Source organism: Castor canadensis, chromosome 2, assembly GCF_047511655.1.
Source record: "Castor canadensis chromosome 2, mCasCan1.hap1v2, whole genome shotgun sequence".
NCBI lineage: Eukaryota > Metazoa > Chordata > Mammalia > Rodentia > Castoridae > Castor > Castor canadensis.
The window spans coordinates 25,633,511-25,653,906 of NC_133387.1; the positions used below are offsets into that span (position 1 = coordinate 25,633,511).

At 42.3% G+C, this 20,396-nt stretch overlaps 1 protein-coding gene across 1 annotated transcript in view; it reads left to right on the top strand.

The window, feature by feature from the left end:
* Nucleotides 1-20,143, top strand: part of Rbm28 (RNA binding motif protein 28) — a 57,327-nt gene extending 37,184 nt beyond the window's left edge. The window contains exon 20 of the mRNA XM_074063852.1: nt 19,319-20,143. The gene's annotated coding sequence lies outside the window, so the exon portion shown is untranslated. The remainder of the gene's footprint in view (nt 1-19,318) is intronic.
* The last annotated feature ends 253 nt before the right edge of the window (nt 20,144-20,396 follow it).

Here is a 20,396-nt window from a genome sequence, read left to right on the forward strand (position 1 = left end):
ACTTTTTTTTAATCCTTCCCTCAAGACTGTTCTCTTGGGCTGGAGATACAGCTTGGTGGGTCGAGGGCTTATCTGGCATAGGTGGGGCTCTGGGCTTGATCTCTACCACTTCAAGGCAAAAAAAATGTTTGTTCTTTTGTTTATGCTTAAATATTTGCCATTCCCAGGAGCTGAGCATTAAGCCCTTGGCCTTTCCCAGTTCACTCCTGACATATGCATGGGTATTCATAGGAGGGACTTAGTCTGCCAGGTACAACAGTGGCCTTTTCTCTTACAGGTTTCTTTTAAGTGTTGAGTATTATAGGAAGTTTGGGCCAGGATAGGCCTTGACATGGGGAAAATACTTTTATCTGAGGAAGTTTGGAACCCCTTTCAAACCATACTTGGAGGCATCTGCCTATTGATGGGGCTTGATGCAGTCTCACTCCAGCATGAAAAGGAACAGTCTTGCACAGTTGTCATCAGGAGGCCCCATGATGTGTGCTGGCCTTGAACATTGCTCTTGTCATGTGAAGACTGGCTGAGCAGAACTGCCTGGTTTTAAAGCCCTTTCATCTCTTCAGTGTCAAGTGAGCTCCATATCAAGCCCGGCAAAGGTTATCGAGGGCCAAGCATGCCTTTCCTGTGTTATAGCCAGTGAGAGAGGATACAGGGAAATCCAGACCCTCTCCTGTGCTCCCTCTGTCACTTGGGCTAAGACCAGAGCAGGGCTTATGCCTGGCTCAGAGTACTCTCTTTAGGGACTATCTTGTATTTGAAAACACTTTCAGATGTTCTACAGATGTTTTTACACTTAAAAAAAATTTCTTAGCTGGGCATGGTAAGGCATGCCTGTAATCTCAGCACTCAGGAGGCTGAGGCAGGAGGAATGTGAGTTTTAGGCCCCAGCCTGGGCTATATAGTGTGGCCCTGTCTCCAAAAAATAAAGCAAAGGTTTCTCTTTTTCAAATTAGGTGGTAAGAAAGGAAGGGTATTTTCCTCTGAAAACTTTCCTCATGTAATCAATAATGCAAAATATAATCAAATGCACTCGTATACACTCAAATAGATGAGAATTTGAGCCCTAATACATTTATTTTGTGGTTTTCCTTGGCTATAGCCAGGCTCCATACTGTGGCTTTGCAATGCAGTTACTAATACATGGCAGGGGTGGATTGGCCCCACTTGCTTTTATAACAGCCTTTCCCAGAATCTAGAAGCTGCAGACATCTCCGTTTCCCTGGAGGTCAGACAATGGCTGTTTTCCATAGTCATGAAATTCTCTGGGGATAGCCATGGCAATTTGACAAAGGCTATTAAAGGGACATTAGGATTGAAGTGGCTGCTCAGGGAATCACATCTCCTTGATCCGGCTGCAGGGACAGCTGCCAGCACTGACCAGTTGGAGCCCTGCTCTCCTGGCCTGCAACCAGCTGTGTGTGGGTGCTGCTGGTGACCAACCACTGGAGCAAGTCCCAGGGAAGGGGACAGGTTCTTGGAAGAACTGTTTGCCTCTGTTCTCTCACTTTCCACAGAGGATGGGACGCCAAACTCAAATAACAGTTAATAATATGAGGTCACAATTACCCTGCATACTATGTGTTAGATGTGTGCTAAGGATTATTTCATTGCATAAAATGTTTTTGCCATCTCTATGCTCATGCCCAGAAGCCAAATGAAGAGGACAGAAGGAAATGTTTGTAGAAAAGCAAAAGCGGTTCCTTTCCCTCTGCTTTCAGACCTTCAGTGGTAGGGAAACTCACTGCCTGCCCTTTCCAGGCTCTTCACCCATTTTCCCACATTTCAGAACACATGTCTGGGGAATGCCAGCCTCAATAGGGCCATTCATATTCTCTATTTCTGGGCCTGTGCCCCTTGCAGGAGGTCTTTCCTTCTCTGTCCAGTCCTCTGTGCCAACAGGCACTTAAGCCAATGCAGTGAGAATGGGCTGCAGGGGAGGAGGCCTCAGCAGGGGCCTGGGTGCCCAGTCATTTCAGGAGACATAAGTATTTAGGTTGGGCTGCTGCATACCAGGCTGAGCTCCCAGGGACCTGCTGCAGGGCTTCTGGGTTGTGTTCTCTTGATGACACTGGGTCTTAACCAGGGTCCTAATGGAGCTGCTCCAGGAAGACAAGTGACAAGAAGGGGAAAACAAGAAAGGCTGAGGTTCTCCCAAGGAATCTCAAGTTCTCCAGGGCAAGAAGAGAGCCAGCTCTTCAGTGCTGACCAGCAGGGAGGAGAGAGGAGGGTTGGTTACGCAGCTCCTGGGGCTAAAACTTACCCCTGCCCACTTTCACAGCCCATCTCCCCAGGAGGCTGGGGGACACAGTAAAATCCAAGGGTCAGGGTGTGACCCTGGACAAATCACTCAGACCTGCCCGTCCTTTCATTAGCAAGCACTCAATGAAATAGCCAGTGTGGAAGAGCATGGGACAAGATTATCTAGAGATTATGGAAGGAGCATCTCTAACACTTTTGTCCCTAATGCCTGAGTAAATTCACAAGCAAGGGGAGAGAGGATGTTTGCCCACCTCCAGAGAGACTGGCCAATATTCACCTTCTTCCTACCCAAATGGAGGAACAGCAAGAGCCCTAGGGAGGCTGCATGGTCCCACCTCCAGCCTCTGTAGGGACTCCAGGCCACTGCAGGGAGAAGAGAGTGTCTTGTCTCCAGTTCACCTATGAGATACTAGCTATGCCATTTTGAGCAAGCCCTTGGGATGAAGTGCTATGAAGAGCCAGCCCCCAGGCCACCCTACTTCCTCCTTTGCCAGGGCAAACACTGCTACTCAATCATGAGGCTCTCTGCCACTCTGCTCAGCCTGGATCTCGGCAGCCTTTCAACACAGCAGTCTAGCCAACTACACCCAACACAGAGTTGGCATGTGAGGTGAAGACTGCTTGCCAATTTTGCTGTGAGGGAACAGCCTTTGCCAAAACAGAACACTACATTAACCACTGCCTCTTAACAGGCTTGCACTGAGTTTCGGTGCCCTGGAGAAGGTTTCTGGGGTGTTGGCCTCTTTAATTGTCACTGCAAGGTCAGGAAGTAGATGCTATTTGCATGCTCACTGATCAGAAAGTCAAGCTCAAGGCAGGCCACCCTTACCTTTACTCAGTCAGTATGAACTGAGCACTTCCCCCAGGGCCAACACTCCTTCAGAGCTACAGAGAGCACACAGTGGATTTGTCCTGCCATCTCAGAGTGCACACTCCAGCAGCCACACGTAGATTCACCCTTGTGTTTGATCCATAACAAGATTCTAACTCTTCTCTCCCAGAGTCCTCAGACAGAGGTGGGGACAAACCTGGAAACTAGAGCTTCCTGTGGGAAGGGGCTTGCATGGTCCTTAAGGTGTGTCACATTGTGCCACCACCTTGAGAAGAAGTTTTCATTGTGGAAACTGGTCATAGAAGAACTATGAGCCTCTACAGGGTTGTAGCAAGGAAGTGCAGGTTTCTAAAGAAAGTTGAGAACACTCCTTTATTAGTTTGCTAGGGCTTCTGTACCAAAGTTCCATAGACTAGGGTTCTGGAGGCTGGAAGTCCCAAAGTCAAGGTGTCAGGAGGGTTGGTTCTTTCTGAGGGCTGTGAGGGAGACTCTATTCCTTGCCTCTTCTGATACCTGGATTTTATCAGCAATTCTTTTTTGGTTTTCTTTTTTACATGTAGTGCTGTAACAGGTACTTAAACTGCTTTTGTTGAAAAGCCCCGACTCCTTACCTGGGTCCATGAATTAACTAGAAACAGGAGAAAAGCTTGGCATCCCTGCTTCTATTTTATGTCTGTCTGATAAGCCATTCACTTTGCAGTCACCTTGGAATCCAGAAAGGACAGGACTGATTGATAACATCTTTATGACAAGGGACAGAAACTACCCCTAAGGAACAGTAGAGCCTCCTTAGAACAGACCATCTGCCAGGCAACAATGACTCAAGATAACTTCTCTGGAATCCCTCCCAAAACAGACTTAAGATAATGATCCACCAGAACACACTGGTGATCAGGACTGTTTAATAATTACGCATATCAGTCAGGCCCCGGTGGCTCACGCCTGTAATACTAGCTAGCTTCTCAAGAGGCAGAGATCAGGAGGATCACGGTTCAAAGCCAGCCCAGGCAAATAGTTCATTAGACCCTATCTTGAAAAAACCTATCACTAAAAAGGACTAGTGAAGTGGCTCAAGGTGTATGCTCTTGAGTTCAAACCCCACTACCACACACACACAAAATAATAATTATACATACCTTTCTTCCCCTGCCTCCAATTCTTTGTCTGCTTAAATCTGTAGCTCATGTCTAAGTAACCTGAAAATGGCTGAAGATGAACTGAAGCACTGTCTTCCCATGGCATACCTGTATCACAATAATAAACCTCCTTTCCTTCCCATTCACATTGTCTCTTTATTTGGTATATAGGGGCAAGTTGTCGGACCTGGCGTGGAATCCCAAGAATTAGAGTCTGGGGTCTAAAACTCCAGTTGTAGAACTGGGGATTAAATCCAGGATCTTGCATGTGCAAAACACATGCCCTACCACTGAGCTACACTCCTCTAGCCCCCAGCTTGTTTTTGAGGTGGGATCTTGCTGTGTTGTCCAGGCTGGTCTCAAACTCCAGGGCTCAAGTGATCTTCCTGGCTTAGCCTCCCAGGTGACTGAGACTACAGATGCACTGAGCCCCGCTTCTGCCAGCAGTTCTTAGTGTTGCTTGGCTTTTAGATACAGCACTCCAGTCTCTGCCTCATCATCACAAGGCTGTCTTCTTTCTGTGTTTTTGTTTTAGATTGTGTTCTATGTCTGTCTGTGTCTAACTTCCCCTGTTCTTTTAAGGTCACCAAGGCTACCCTAGTGATCTCATCTTAACTTGATTACATCTACAAAGATCCTATTTCCAAATAAAGTACACATTCAAAGGTACTATAAGACTTTAATCTATCTCTTTGGGGGATACTATTTACCAGGGGTCTTTGATCATTTTACTTTTTCCTTTTTTTTAAAAAAAATCTTAATATTCTTTTTGAAACAAGCATTCATATAGCACAAAACCAAGTACATTCACACAGTGCAAAATTGAAACAACCCTGACTAGAGATGTAGCTTAGTGATGTGATGGGGAGTATCTTTGTGTGTGTGTGGTGTTTGTTGTTTGTTGTTTTTTTGTTTTCATTTTTACAATGTCTCTTGGAGATCACTCCACTCTTTTCCATGGCTGCAAACACTTGATTGTATTAACGTAATTCACTTAACCAGCTCCTTAGATAATAGAAATGCCATTGGTTTTCAACCTTTGCTATGAAAAACTGCTATAAAGAAAAACCTTGTACATATGACACTGTACTATCATGCATTATTGTTTGTGATGCTTTGACATCTTGGGACCTTGCTGATCTGGAGCAGACTGCCCTCCCAGGGTAAGCTAATTAATAGCTAGAGCTAGTAAGCAACTTGGTTCTGAACACATCTTTCATATGCACTCCCGTACCCTCAGCTGCCTTTATCTTAACTCTCTCCCATCCACCAGCCAATATTCTCTCTGCTCTAAATCACCCCAGGGCTAAATATTGGACAACTAGAGACTATCCTGCTAGCCCAGAGCCAGCTGAAATTATTCAAACCAGTCAATCCAAAATGGGCTGGCCATGCCTTGCTGTGGAAACCATAATAAAGGCTCTGGTTTCTGTTTTCTCCACACTCCATCTTGCTCCGGACCAACCCTAGTGCTTACCCATGTGACTCTGCAGGGCATGACTTAAGCCCTCCTCTTGGGAATTGTAAGTGAGCAACTCTTTTTCAAAAGCTGTGGTAGTCTCTGTCATCTCATCTAATTAAAACAAATCCTGGGTACATTATAAAACAGTTATCTTGTGCAAGCGCAGCCCTTGCCCTAAGTTAAGAGGAAAAAAATGAGTGATCCTCTGCTGGGCTCCAAGGGAACAGTGCCTGAGGATGTGTAGAAAGAAGAAAAGCAATGAGAGGCATTTGAAAATAAAGATGTTCCTTTTTCATTTTATAGTATTATAAAAATAATACCTGTTTAATAGAGAAAATTTTAAAAATGCAAAAGAAAAATTAAAATTTAAAACCAACCATTCTACAAAATGTTAAACATAGAATTACCGTGTTTTCAGCAATTGTACTCCTCGGCATATACCCCAAAGAAGGCAATATACTCATACACTAATGTTTATGGCATTATTCACAATAGCCAAAAGGTAGAAACAACCCAAATATCAATAGATGAAATGCTAAAGGTACTTACTACTATTGAAAATTCTTCAGCCATAAAGAGGAATGAAATTCTGATACTGCTACAATGTGGATGAACCTTGAAAACATGCCAAGTGAAATAAGCCCTACACAAAAAAGAAATATTGTATGATTCCATCTATACAAAATACTTTGAATAGACAAATTTGTAGAGGATGAGGCTCAGCGTGAGTGGGGAGTTACTGGTTAATGAGTACAAAGTCAGAAAGGGAAGATAGTAAAGTTCTGGAAGACTTAAAATATTCTAGAAAATTATAGCAGTGGTTGTATAATATTTTGAAAAATATATATATAATTATATATATTATATAATTATATAATGGTTAACATGGTATATTTTGTTATATATATTTTGTCAGAATAAAAACAATTCAAACCATCTTGTTATCCAGAGGGAAAGATAAACATTTTGGCTTATTTTAATCTTTTCCCCCCTCAGGCATATATTTTATAATATTCGGTTTATAATGTATGCATATATTGCCAGGTTCTAGTAATCCTAGCTACTCCAGAGGCAGAGATCAGGATCATGGTTCAAAGCCAGCCCGAGCAAATAGTTTGAGACCCTGTCTCGAAAATACCCAATGCAAAACAGGGCTGGTGGAGTGGCTCAAATGGTAGAATGCCTAGCAAATATGGGGCCCCGAGTTCAAATCCCAGTACCAGCAAGAAAAAATGTATATACAATAGCTTTTTATTTTACATTTTTGTTGTGGATATTTTCCATGTCATTAAATATATTCAAATCACCATCTCAATGTTTACACAAACTAACACTACATAGATGTGCTATGATTCCCTTGTTGAACACTGAGGCTTTCTAATTTCAAACTGGGGTGTGAACTTAAGGCCTTGTACTTGCTAGGCAGGTACTCTACCACTTGAATCATGTCCCCCAGCCCTTTTTGCTTTAGTTATTTTTCAGGTAGGGTCTCATGACCCTTTTGCCTGGGCTGTCCTCAAATCTCTATCCTCCCGATCTCCACCTCCCCAGTAGCTGGTATTACAGGAACCACGCCCAGTCTCTAATTTTTAATTATAAATAATGCACGGATAAACCTAGCTACTTGGGAGGCTGGGATTGGGAGGACAGTAGTTTGAAGCCAGCCTGGGCAAATAGTTCACAAGACCCCCATCTCCAAAATAACCAGAGCAAAATGGGCTGGATGTGTGGTTAAAGTGGTAGAGTGCCTGCTTTGCAAGTGTGAAGTCCTTGAGTTTAAGCCTCAGTTTTACCGAAAATAAATGAATAAATGCAGTAATGAACATCTTTGTATATAAATATTTCAAATTTTGAATTGCTTCTTTAGGGTGACTTAGGAGAATTACTGAGTCAAAGACTATGGATTATTTACAGTCTAGCACTAAGACTGCATTCTAAAAAATGTACAAATTTATACTTTGAATAATATGGAATTTTTAAAAACAGTTTTTACTGCATCCTTATCCTTATATAAAATGTTGTTAATTTGAAGACAAAATTATCTTTTATTGTATGGATTCAATCACTAGTGAGTTTGAACATTTTCTTTTCTTTTTTTTTTTCATTTTTGCATTTACATGCATGTGTACACATTTTTTTTTTCTTTTTTTTTTCTTTTATTATTCATATGTGCATACAAGGCTTGGTTTATTTCTCCCCCCTGCCCCCACCCCCTCCCTTACCACCCACTCCACCCCCTCCCACTCCCCCCCTCAATACCCAGCAGAAACTATTTTGCCCTTATCTCTAATTTTGTTGTAGAGAGAGTATAAGCAATAATAGGAAGGAACAAGGGGTTTTGCTGGTTGAGATAAGGATAGCTATACAGGGCATTGACTCACATTGATTTCCTGTGCGTGGGTGTTACCTTCTAGGTTAATTCTTTTTAATCTAACCTTTTCTCTAGTTCCTGGTCCCCTTTTCCTATTGGCCTCAGTTGCTTTAAGGTATCTGCTTTAGTTTCTCTGCATTAAGGACAACAAATGCTAGCTAGTTTTTTAGGTGTCTTACCTATCCTCACCCCTCCCTTGTGTGCTCTCGCTTTTATCATGTGCTCATAGTCCAATCCCCTTGTTGTGTTTGCCCTTGATCTAATGTCCACATATGAGGGAGAACATACGATTTTTGGTCTTTTGAGCCAGGCTAACCTCACTCAGAATGATGTTCTCCAATTCCATCCATTTACCAGCGAATGATAACATTTCGTTCTTCTTCATGGCTGCATAAAATTCCATTGTGTATAGATACCACATTTTCTTAATCCATTCGTCAGTGGTGGGGCATCTTGGCTGTTTCCATAACTTGGCTATTGTGAATAGTGCCGCAATAAACATGGATGTGCAGGTGCCTGTGGAGTAACAGTCTTTTGGGTATATCCCCAAGAGTGGTATTGCTGGATCAAATGGTAGATCGATGTCCAGCTTTTTAAGTAGCCTCCAAATTTTTTTCCAGAGTGGTTGTACTAGTCTACATTCCCACCAACAGTGTAAGAGGGTTCCTTTTTCCCCGCATCCTCGCCAACACTTGTTGTTGGTGGTGTTGCTGATGATGGCTATTCTAACAGGGGTGAGGTGGAATCTTAGTGTGGTTTTAATTTGCATTTCCTTTATTGCTAGAGATGGTGAGCATTTTTTCATGTGTTTTCTGGCCATTTGAATTTCTTCTTTTGAGAAAGTTCTGTTTAGTTCACGTGCCCATTTCTTTATTGGTTCATTAGTTTTGGGAGAATTTAGTTTTTTAAGTTCCCTGTATATTCTGGTTATCAGTCCTTTGTCTGATGTATAGTTGGCAAATATTTTCTCCCACTCTGTGGGTGTTCTCTTCAGTTTAGAGACCATTTCTTTTGATGAACAGAAGCTTTTTAGTTTTATGAGGTCCCATTTATCTATGCTATCTCTTAGTTGCTGTGCTGCTGGGGTTTCATTGAGAAAGTTCTTACCTATACCTACTAACTCCAGAGTATTTCCTACTCTTTCTTGTATCAACTTAAGAGTTTGGGGTCTGATATTAAGATCCTTGATCCATTTTGAGTTAATCTTGGTATAGGGTGATATACATGGATCTAGTTTCAGTTTTGAGTTTGAACATTTTCTATGTTTACAGTCACATATATCCTGTGAATTGTCTGTGTTCTTCATTCAATTATTTTTATTGGGGTTTTAGAGTTCTCCTGCCTATTAAAAATAGTGACCTTGTGTCATTTTGTGGCAATTATACTTCCTAATTGCTGTTTATCTTTTAGTTTTGGTAAAGTATTTAAATTTTTTTTTAATATATAAAAGGTATTGATTTTTTCCTTTGAATCTTTCCATTACTTTTATGCTTATAAAGTCCTTACTTCTTTTGAAAGTACATACATTTTTCACCTAGATTTTCTTTGAATTTTTAAAATGACTCTAAAACTATACATTTATATTCATTTTCTAGGGTGACTATGGCTAAGTTCTACACACTGGATGGCTTAGGATGACAGGAATTTGTTGTCTCACCATTCTGAAGGGCAGAAGTCTGGTGGAGGCAGGACCATGTTTCCTCTGACACCTATAGAGAAGGATCCCTTCCTCTTCCAGCTTCTAGTGGCCACAGATGTCTCTTAGCTTGTAGCAGTAGACAATTCCAAATCTCTACTTCTGTCTTGACTGCTTCTTAAAAAGATACTAGTCATATTCAATAAGGGGTCTGTTGTACTGTAGGATAACCTCATCTTGGTTTAACTGATCCTATCTGCAACAACCCTATTTCCAGATAAGGCCACACCTGAGGCACTGAATAAGGACTTTAACATATCCACTGGGGGTGAGGGGGTGACAATCCCACCCACAACAATATGTAACTCTTTCATTCACCCAGAGTTTGTTTATTTGGATGTGTGGTATGAGAAGGTATATCACCCCCCTTAAAAAATTAACCAATTGTCTCTATATCATTTATTAAGCACTGCTACCTCAGCTCACAGGTCTGTGATTCTGCCTTCCATTGGACACTAGAGTCCTGTACACTGACTTCTGCTGGTAGGTGTGCCCCACCAATGTGTCTACCAATTCTTGCATCATAATAACACGATTTTCGTTATTTTAGCTTCATTGTATGTTTAATATCTGATAAAGGTAAAATTCCTCATTCATCCTCAAATGTTTTCTCACTATTCTTGCCTATGTGTTTTTTCTGAGTATTCTTTAGAATAACTGTGGCATACTTAATAACAAAACAACAACTCTCCTTGTTCTTTAATTGGACTGTGTCAATGTGCAAGTTAGCTCTGCAGCACACCTCCATCTTCCACTTAGGAACATGGTATGCTTTTCCATTTAATTATTTCATGGATTTTCACAAGTTAAAAATTTTTTAAGATACAGGTTTCCCATCTCTACCTGTGGGAGGTGAATCCTGGGTATTTTTGCAATTGTTGTTGCTGTCGCTGGCCCTCCAGCCACTCACCCCCGTTATATTTTCTAATTGCTTATTGCTAGTTTTCAAGGAAGCTATTGAATTTTGCATCCAGCCACTTTATTAAATTCGCCTGTTAGTTCTAATAGCTTTTCAATTTATTCTTGTGGGCTCTCTGAAGCCTTTTGCACAATCCAATTCAAATGAATAATTAACTCTCCAGCTAAATCAATGACCTTACCTAAATCAGGCCTCTTGTAAATTGAGGGAATTTGGCTGATGGAGAATGCTGTGCAAAGGCAGTGTAAAACAGGGCCTTGGAACAGTCTGATAGCCCCAAGGATGACCATATTCCTTTTATTTTAGTTTTTTAAAATTGTGCTGAGTGGGAGAGTACATTGTAACATTTACAAAAGTTCTGACACTATATCAACTATGTCATACTTGAATTCACCCCCTCCACCATTCTCCTCTATCCTCCCTCCCCCAAGAATGACCATATTCCATATTTTATTTTTTATTAGTATATATTAATTGTACAAAACGGTGTCATTATGGTATTTCCATAATGCATGTAATGTACTTTGGCCTAATTCACCTTCTCTATTACTCTTTCTTATCCCCCCTTTTCTTTTTAAAAGCAATTTTAATGGGTTTCATGATTTTGTTTTCATACATTATATAAAGTTCATTGATTATATTCACTGCCCTGCCCCTCCCTGCACCTTTTCCTTTCGCCCTCCACCTACTGCTGGTTCTCCCCCGAAACAGTCCCCTTTTACATTCATGTTATTTTATGGTCTGGGAAGTGTGGCTCAAGTGGTAGAGCACCTGCCTAACAAGTGTGAGTCCTTGAGTTCAAATCCCAGTACCACCACCCCCCAAAAACCCCACTACATTCTTGTCATTTTTTAGGTCTAGATTCCTCATATGAGAGAAAACATATTTGTCTTTCTGAGTCTAGCTTATTTTGCTTAATATGATGTTCTCCAATTCTATTCATTTTCCTGCAAATGACATAATTTCATTCTTCTTTATGGCTGAATAATACTCCATCATAGTATGTACTACATTTTCTTTATCCATTCATTGGTTGATGGTCACCGAGGCTAATCTGATAGCTTGCTATTGTGAAGAGGGCTGCTTGGTCATAGTCTCTTAATTCCTCATTTCACTGTTCAAAGTCTGTCCTAAAATAAGTAATCAGACCAGTGGATAAAATAATTTAGGTATCAAGACATGTATTGAAAGGTTCTATATTTACAATAATCAAAATTGGAACAACTTCATGAGTAGTAACAGCACATTGCTTAATTGGGTTTTACCTAGGCTTCCTGACCCTCTCACTCTCTCTACTCTAAGACCCAGACCTCTTCCTAGAACTTTAACCCCACAAATCCCACTGTCTACCAGAGTCTCGGGTTCCATTTCTGATGTTACCTTAACCTCTGCATGCCTGGTTGGGCAGAGCCCCTTGGCTCAGGTCAGATTCCTGGGAAATACTCCAGAGATCAGCACAGGAGGTGACAGGAGTAGATTCTGCAGAAGATTAGGAGAAGCAGAAGTTGAACTGCAAAGCAGCTGTAACCAACTCCTAGAATGCCAGGGCTGGGGCGGCCCTTCAGAGTTGTCATAAATTGTCATAAAAGGGCTGGGCACTCCCCAAGAACTGTCCTTTCCCAAGAAGTGAACAGTTCCTGGGGTGAGACCCATTTGTGAGCAGCCAACACTCTCAGAGAAACAAATGCCTCCATCTTGAAGGGGTTGATCAAAGGTGACCACAGCTTCTCAGAGATGGAATTTTTTTCTCCTTTCCTTAAATGTGGCTGACTTATGACTTCTTTTAGCCAACAAAAGGTGGCAGACGTGACTGAATAATTTCTGAGGCTGGGACTTGGAAGTCAAAAGCATCTGCCTTTGACACTTAGAATTCATGCTCTTAGAGGTGACCTAGTGAAGAGGTTCAGTTATCTTAAGACCATTGTGCTGCAGGGGCCTGAGTTGACCACAGGAAGAGAAGGGATCATTGGAGGAGCACCAAGGTGCTAGGCATGGGAAGCATGGGCCTTCCAGCCCAGTCAATAGCAGGATGTGGCCAAGCAAATGACCCCAGGCAAAGACGTGTGGGGCAGAATCACCCAGCTAAGCCCTGCCCATTTGCTGACCTAATGAGTTGCGAGAAATAATAAATTATTGGTTAAGGCCACATTTTAGGGAGGTGTTTTTTACGTGTGTGTCTTACAGTTCTGGGGATTAAACCCAGAACATTTTGCATGTCAAGCAAGCGCTCTCTTTAAGGAGATTTTTAATGAAGGAACAGAGATAGTAAAACACTGCAATTCATTCTTTTTTCTCCATCAAATGTCCCAGTTTGTGGCACCATGATCCTCCTACTCATCCAACCTAGACACTGCAAAGTTGTCATAGACTTCTTCACCCTCACCTCTGTGTCATGTCATTTTCAAGGGTCTGCCAATTCTACCTCCTAAATAATTTCTGAAACAACCCTTCTTCAACCTGCCTGGTGCCACCACTCATTTGCCCAAACATTCAGTCTCTTACCCTGGACAGGTGCCACGGTATCCATACTGCCTCCTCAAACATCACCCATGGCCAGAGTCAACTCCGTGACAGATAGTCCACTATTTCCTGTACTTAAACCACCATGGTGATGCTCTATCTACGGCAGGGCACAGGCTTAGCGTTAACCCGACATACTGAGAGCTCCCTAACTGGATCCATGCTTATTTGACCAAACTTTGCCTGCTCCTCTAACTCAAAGCTTCAGAACTCAACAACACGGAACTCTTGTAGTGTTTGTCACTCATGCACTGTTTCTCCCTTCCTTGCCTTCTCTCCAGAATGCTCACTTTCTCCCTCCTCCCAGCTAGTTCTCAGCTCAGAAATCACCTTTTTCTGGAAGCCTTTCCACTCCCAACATCCACCACTCATGCTGTACTGAGTGCCACCCTAGGGGTCTATTGCTATCAGGTTTAGTGAACCAAAGGAACAGCCAAATTGGAAAATAATTTTGCCCCTCCCCAAGGAAGACTAGAGTGGGGGCAGGCTCAAGGTCTTTTCTTGGTCCAGTCCTAGCCTGGGGCTGCAGGATTGTGAGCTGGTTTCCAGTCCTAGGCAGAGGACTTGCATACAGAGGAAGCATTGCTGGGCCTCCCTAGGCCCAGGAAAGAGAGGGAGGTTTCTGGTCTCTTGTGGAAATGAATTAATACCTTTCTCCAGTCCTTCTAACCCCCACCAGGCTCCTTTCATTCCACTTTGTCTACCCAGACAAACGTTCCAGGAGGTGAATTCAGAGACCCAAGACTGTTGCGTTATTAACACACATTATTGATTTTCCTTAGGCCTGGTCTATGAAGTAATAACATTAGCATTTCATATCTGAGGGATAAGGTTCAGTTGCTACAGTATTAGTGGCTGGAGAATTCAGTGCTATAGTATTTAGAATATGTAGTATTTCCTATCTGTAGTGTTTAGTTTCTGTGGTATTCAGTGTCTATAATATTTAGTGCCCATAGTATTTAGTAGTCACAGTGTTTAGTTTCAGGGCCCTTAGAGGCCATAGTACTTAGTGGCTATCATATTTGGAATCCGTCATCTTTAGTGGTCATATTATTTAGTGGCTATAAAACTCAATGGCCTCCTGCAAGTTGGTGATTGTGTGCTCTGTTTCCTTTGCTTCCTCTGATGAAATTGTCTTCCCAGCAGTTCTGTCTGCCTTGTCAGTTCACTGCTCCCCGAGCCGACGTCCTTTGCTCATAAGCAATTTTTCAGTCCCTTGGCACAGCTTCATTTAAAAATGCACTTTTCTGCAGTGCCTGGGAGATTTTTCTTCTGTTTTTCAAAGTTCAGCTATTTCTGAATCATTTCCTAGCCTTCTCTCCTCCCTCCACCCCTCCTTTGGCCCCAAACTGAAGTCCTTTTCAAGCGGACTTTGTAGATTTTTTTATACCCCACCTCTACAGAACAGGAAAGTGATTTGGCACAAGTTTCATGACCAGATTGGGCAGGTGTCTGTCCAAAGGCATCAGTGGTCACAACACTGAGCATGTGAGAAGAGGGCAACTTGCTGTGAGTTGCTGTGTGCTGGGCAGCTGTGAGGCGACTGACCCAGATCCCCCTCTGGCCAGTGGTGTCTCCCTGTCACTCAAAGGTGTAGAGTTTTATACAGGACATGACAATCCCCCTCTCCGAGGGCCATGTGAGGTTGAAATAAGGCCAGTATAGTCCTGGTGCTGATAAGTATCCAAGGTAACTGTGATCGATGGTTATTCCCATGGCTGGTTGCCCTGACCTGCTAGCCCAGGGTGAGGTGGGGGCACTGGGATCACTGAAGAGCAGTGAGATTAGAAAAATCACTGAGAGTTGAGCATCCACTATTAGAGAAGATATATTAACTGTGTTGATCTCTCCTTCCTTCTCCACTTAAATTTAGAATCTGGCTGCAAAGGGGACATACAAAATTTCCAGCCTGTTGACTGAATCTCTCTCCCGCTGCCCCTCTTTCCCTCCTTGTTCCTCTCTCCTTTCCTTTTCCTCTTTCTCTCATCAATTCCATTTAATTCAATAAACATTTACTGGGCACCCTCTGAATATGAGCCCGCCAGGCAAATCCACATTTGAGTAAGAAATACATGACTCTGCCACTTGAAAGAACTTCCACCATCCTTTCACTGAATAGATGTTAATGAGGGAATTTCCTGGGCACCATTTGGGTCGTTGGAGGAATCAGACTTTATTCTCCTCCTCCTCCTTCTCCTCAGACTTTTTTAGCTGACATCTGGTTCTCCCTCTTGCCTTCTGGTTGACACCTTTGCCTGTGAAGGCTCCTCTCTCAAACTAGCTCAGGAAGCAGCCACTGAGGGTTGGGAGCTGTGGAGGGCTATCAACAGGGCTGATCCTGGAGAACTGAGAGGACTATCCTGGCTACTGTTCATTTTTTTGAGTAACCATTGTCCTGTGATTTGAGACATATTCTGAAAAGTTTGAGAATTTCAGACTCTTAGGACAATTTTAAGAACTGTAAAGGCAGGAATTTAGCCTGGTCTCTGGGGTGGTTTAGATTCTTAATTAAATCCTTTAGCCTTTTTGATTAAAATAGACATTTAATATCACCAAATGATGCTCCCAAACCCCTCCAGCTGTGTACACTAGTCTCCCTTTCTTACCTCTGCTTAAGAATAAATGCTTTTCTTTCTTTTTTTCTTGGGTCTTTTCCTGCCTTGCTCCCTCTCCCTTTCTCTCTTTTCCAGTGTCTCCTCTAAACCAATTTTGCCACTACTCAGGAGACATAAGCTTCCCTGGAAATGCCCCATGTGGTCCTGGTTCCTGACTGACATCATTGTTCCCATCCTTAGGACCCTCTCCTTACCTCTGCTTTGGCCCTCTCCTTGACCATGCTGGGCACTTGGATCAGCCTCCTGCTAAAATAACACATTAGTTATGGTGCTCTGGCTACAGTCCCTACCCTTTATTCCACCCTCCTAGTACCCATGACTCTCAGGCTCTTTGAGACCTCTAGCCTGTGGACACTTCTGTGATGTCCCCACCCCTTGGTTCCCCCTGCTTCCATGTCTCTCCCAGTTCAGATTCCACATTCTACTTCAAGCACTGCCTGTCATGTCCTAAACTTCTCCACATTGACCCTCCCTTGCAGGCTCCTGGCAAAATCCCAACTCCCCATAAATGCAACTAGTGGGTTTCCATAATGTTGGGCGGGCTGCACTCCCAACTGGGCCATTGGCAGCATCCAGCAGTCCCACGACTCCTGTTTTAGCTCTTGCTCTGTCCTCAGACTTCTCCACCTCTTCAAACTCTGTGGTGTTCTGCCAGATGTTTAACAGCGGCTCTGGGAAAGGTCCAGACTTAGTGTTTGCCCATTCGGGTGGTATAAATACTGTCATCGTAGCCTATTTCAGACCTCCAATATCACATCAGTCAGCCACTGTAGAGGCAGTAGATATAGATCTCGAGAGCGTAGGTAATAGTGAAACGATTAGGAAGTGATGAGTTATTAATGTTAATTTTAGTATAACTTGTAATTTTATATGATTTCATTTTTGTGATAATTATATATTCACATGCAGTTATAAGAAATGACACAGAGAAGTGTGTCATTTATACAGGTATACCCTTCATCCGATGATTATTCTTATTGTTCCCTATCAGAACCAGGAAAGTGACATTGATGCAATCCATCTGCCTTACTCAGATTTCACCATTTTTTTTTTGACATCTTGAAGCAGCATTACCTCAGACACTTAATTTTTTTAATTTTTAAATTTTTATTATTTATTTTTAAATTTTTATTTCTTTTATTCACATGAGATTTCACCAGTTTTACCTGTAGTCATTTGTGCATGCCGGTGTCTGTGTATTTAATTCTATTCATTCTAATCACATATGTGGGTTCATATGACCACCACAGGTGATAGAATAATTCCACAACAAGGAGCTCACCTGCTGTGCCTTGATAGATACAGCCACTTCCCTGTACCTCTGCCACCTAGTCATCTGTTCATGTCTATAATTTTGTCATTTCCGTTGTGCTATATATAAATGGAATCATACAATATAATATGCTCCCCTGCCTTTTTTTTTTTTTTTTTCAAAGCAAGTGCTCTACCACTTGAGCCACACCTCCAGTCCATTTGCTGTGGTTAGTTAGCTTGGAGATGGGGTCTTGAGAACTATTTGCTCAGGCTAGCCTCTAACCATGATCCTTCTGATCTCAGCCTCCCTAGTAGCTAGGATTATAGGCCTGAGCCACTGGTATCTGGCTACATCACCCACCCTGCACCATCCCCCTCTAGCTAGGCAGGCGCTATACCACTTGAGTGATGTTCCCGGCCCATAAAACCTGCTTAATGCATTTTTTCAGACAATAATAAAGTTGGTCCAACTTTATTGAAACCTATTACAGAAGACACAATTCAAATAAGAATCACTGTGTTTGATTTCAAGGCTTGTAGAAATTTGAGTTATGTTTTACTAAAAAAAAATTAAAATACATTTGTTCAAACTACGTGTAAAAACGTATGTTAAAACTGAATAGTGTATCCTAGCTAAATGTTTGCAAATGTTTTCTTACTAGGCATTCCAAATGTTACAGTCTTTAAAAAATCAAATAACCAGTTTGGAATTTGAGAAAACCCACACTTACTGTAACATTAGGCCCCAAACTTTATAAACTGGGGTAAATTACAAGATACTTTGTTGCTAGATGAAAAAGATTAACACTTTTCATATGGGAGAAAATTATACTCATATAATATTAGAGAGAAATCACTTCTTGCCTTACAAATGCAAAATAACCTCTCTAGACTCCCCTCCTTGTAGCCACTATCAGCTAGCTCACTCTAAGGCTTGAACCCCCAGTAAGCACAATTTGGGGAAAAAAAGAAATCAGACTTCAGTCTGAGAATTGGCTGAAATAGACATTTCCTACAGCAAGCTTCTCTGACAGTTTTTGTTAAGTAGTCTCTTAATCTTCAAGCTTTTCAAAAATTCTATTCCCAAAATCGTTCTGCAAATGAAAAGAATAAATCTGATGGCCCTAACAGCAGCCTTCGTGTCCAGGCGTGATTTGGCTCTTATCTCTTGATATTTCATTCCATTTCCTCTGACAATGTCTTCCCCTCCCCGTTAGGGAAGTGTTCTCTATTACAGATCCTTGCTTATTTTTAGCTTTAGGTAAAATGCATCATTGAGAAATGTGTTTGATAAATACTCTTCAAGGCCTGAGCCTCCTGTCCTGATCTACAAAGCACAGATACTCGAGGTGTCCTATTGATCTCTGTTTGCCTTTAGAGATTAGAATTCAGCATAGAAAACAAATCCAGCTGTCAGACACCTGTTCCTAATTTAGAACAAAGCCATAGAACATAGCAAAACTCCACTTAGTAAACTTATCTTGTGCAAACATAAAATTTTAAAAATAATCATTCCAGGCTCCATGAACATCACAAACCCACTTAGATTCAACCATGGGTAAAACAAGTTTTTATATTTTTCCCATCTTCCCAAAAGAAGTGTGATTTAAAAAAAATTTTTTTTTATTTTGGTAGTACTGGGGTTTGAATTCAGGGCCTTGTGCTTGCTAAGCAAGTGCTCTACCACTTGACCCATACCACCAGTCCTATTTTGATTTTAGTTATATTTTGGATAGGGTCTTATGTTTTTGCCTGGGGCCAGCCTCTTACCTATGACTTCTAAGTAGCTGGGATTATAGTTCTGTACCACCACTCCTGGCTTATTTGTTGAGATGGGGATCTCACTAATTTTTTTGCGTGGTCTCAAATGCAGTCCTCTCAATCTCTGCCTCCCAAATAGCTGGGATTATAGGTGGGAACCACCATGCTTGACCAGAGTGTGGTACTTGTTCCTGACAGATTAGTCAACATTATAAATCAAATCTGTTGCTAAGAAACACAATTGTTGAGCTGGTAGCAGAAAATCATTCTGGTAACCTCACATGTGAAGATTCTAAGAGTAAAATTAAAGGCACTCTTTTGGATTTTGTCCTTCACTATTTCAGAGGAAATCCACGAAGGGACTTCTAGCTGAGCAGAGACATGGATCAGACCTTGGGTAATGTTCTTCAGTGAATTCAACAGGCCAAAGAAATGAATCTGCATGGAAGGGTCTCTTACCGTAACTCACTGGTTTTGTGCCTGTTGTCCACAGCCTCCTCTCCCTGCATCCAATCCTGCTGACGCCCACCTGGAACCTGGCCTCCAGATGTCTCTGTCCATCCTGCTGCCCTCCTTAAAGCCTGCACCCAAGTCTGTGGGAACGGTGCTGTCATCCAGACAAGTTCCGTTATGGTTCCTGTCACCACCACCACAAAATCCCTGTTCTGGATGATGGCAACAGCCTCCTCACTGGTCCTCCTCAATTGTCCTCCACTCTGCAGCCACAGCAAGATTCTGTAGGTACAAACTCGACCATGTCACTTCCTTGCTTAACACCTTCCACTAGTTTCCGTGGCCCTCGGTGTCCAGCTGAAGATGGCCTTTCCATCCGATATGAGTTCAGTTCAGTTGCTCTGTGGAACTTGAGCCTCTTTCTCTCTTTTAAGAAACTGTGATAAAACTTACAAACAACTCACCGTTTTGAAGTGTTAAATTCAGTGGTTTTTCGCATATTCACAAGGTCCTACAACCTTCCCCACCATCTAATACCACAACCTTGTTATCACCTCCAAAAGAAATCTGAACCTTTTATAGTCACTGCCCATTCCCCCACCCAATCCTGGCAGCCACTAGTCTACTTATCTTTGATGGCACTGGGTTTTGAAGTCAGGGCCTCAGGCTTGCTAGACAGGCGCTTTTACCGCTTGAATCTTTTCTGTGATTTTTTTTTTTTCAAGATAGCATCTCCCAAACTATTTGCCTGGAACTGGTTTCAAACCACTATCCTCTTGATCTCTGTCTCCTGAGTAGCCAGGATTATAGGTGTGAGCCACCGGTGCTGCCTACTTTATAGATTGACTGACTCTGAACATTTTGTATAAATGAAGCCATACAATATGTGACTTTTGTGTCTGGTGTCTTTCACTTAGCATATTTCCAAGGCTCCAGGGTCTTGTTCTTGCTCTGAGAACTTCAAAAATGCTGTTTACAATATCCCCTGCCTCCCACACCCTCTAACAACCCCCTCACAAGCCTCTCACCTGCTCAGAACGCCTGCTTAGACCTTAAGTCCCCCTTTCTCTGGGAAGGCTTTTTCTGACCCCCACCCCTAGTGTGGGCTGGGGCCTCTA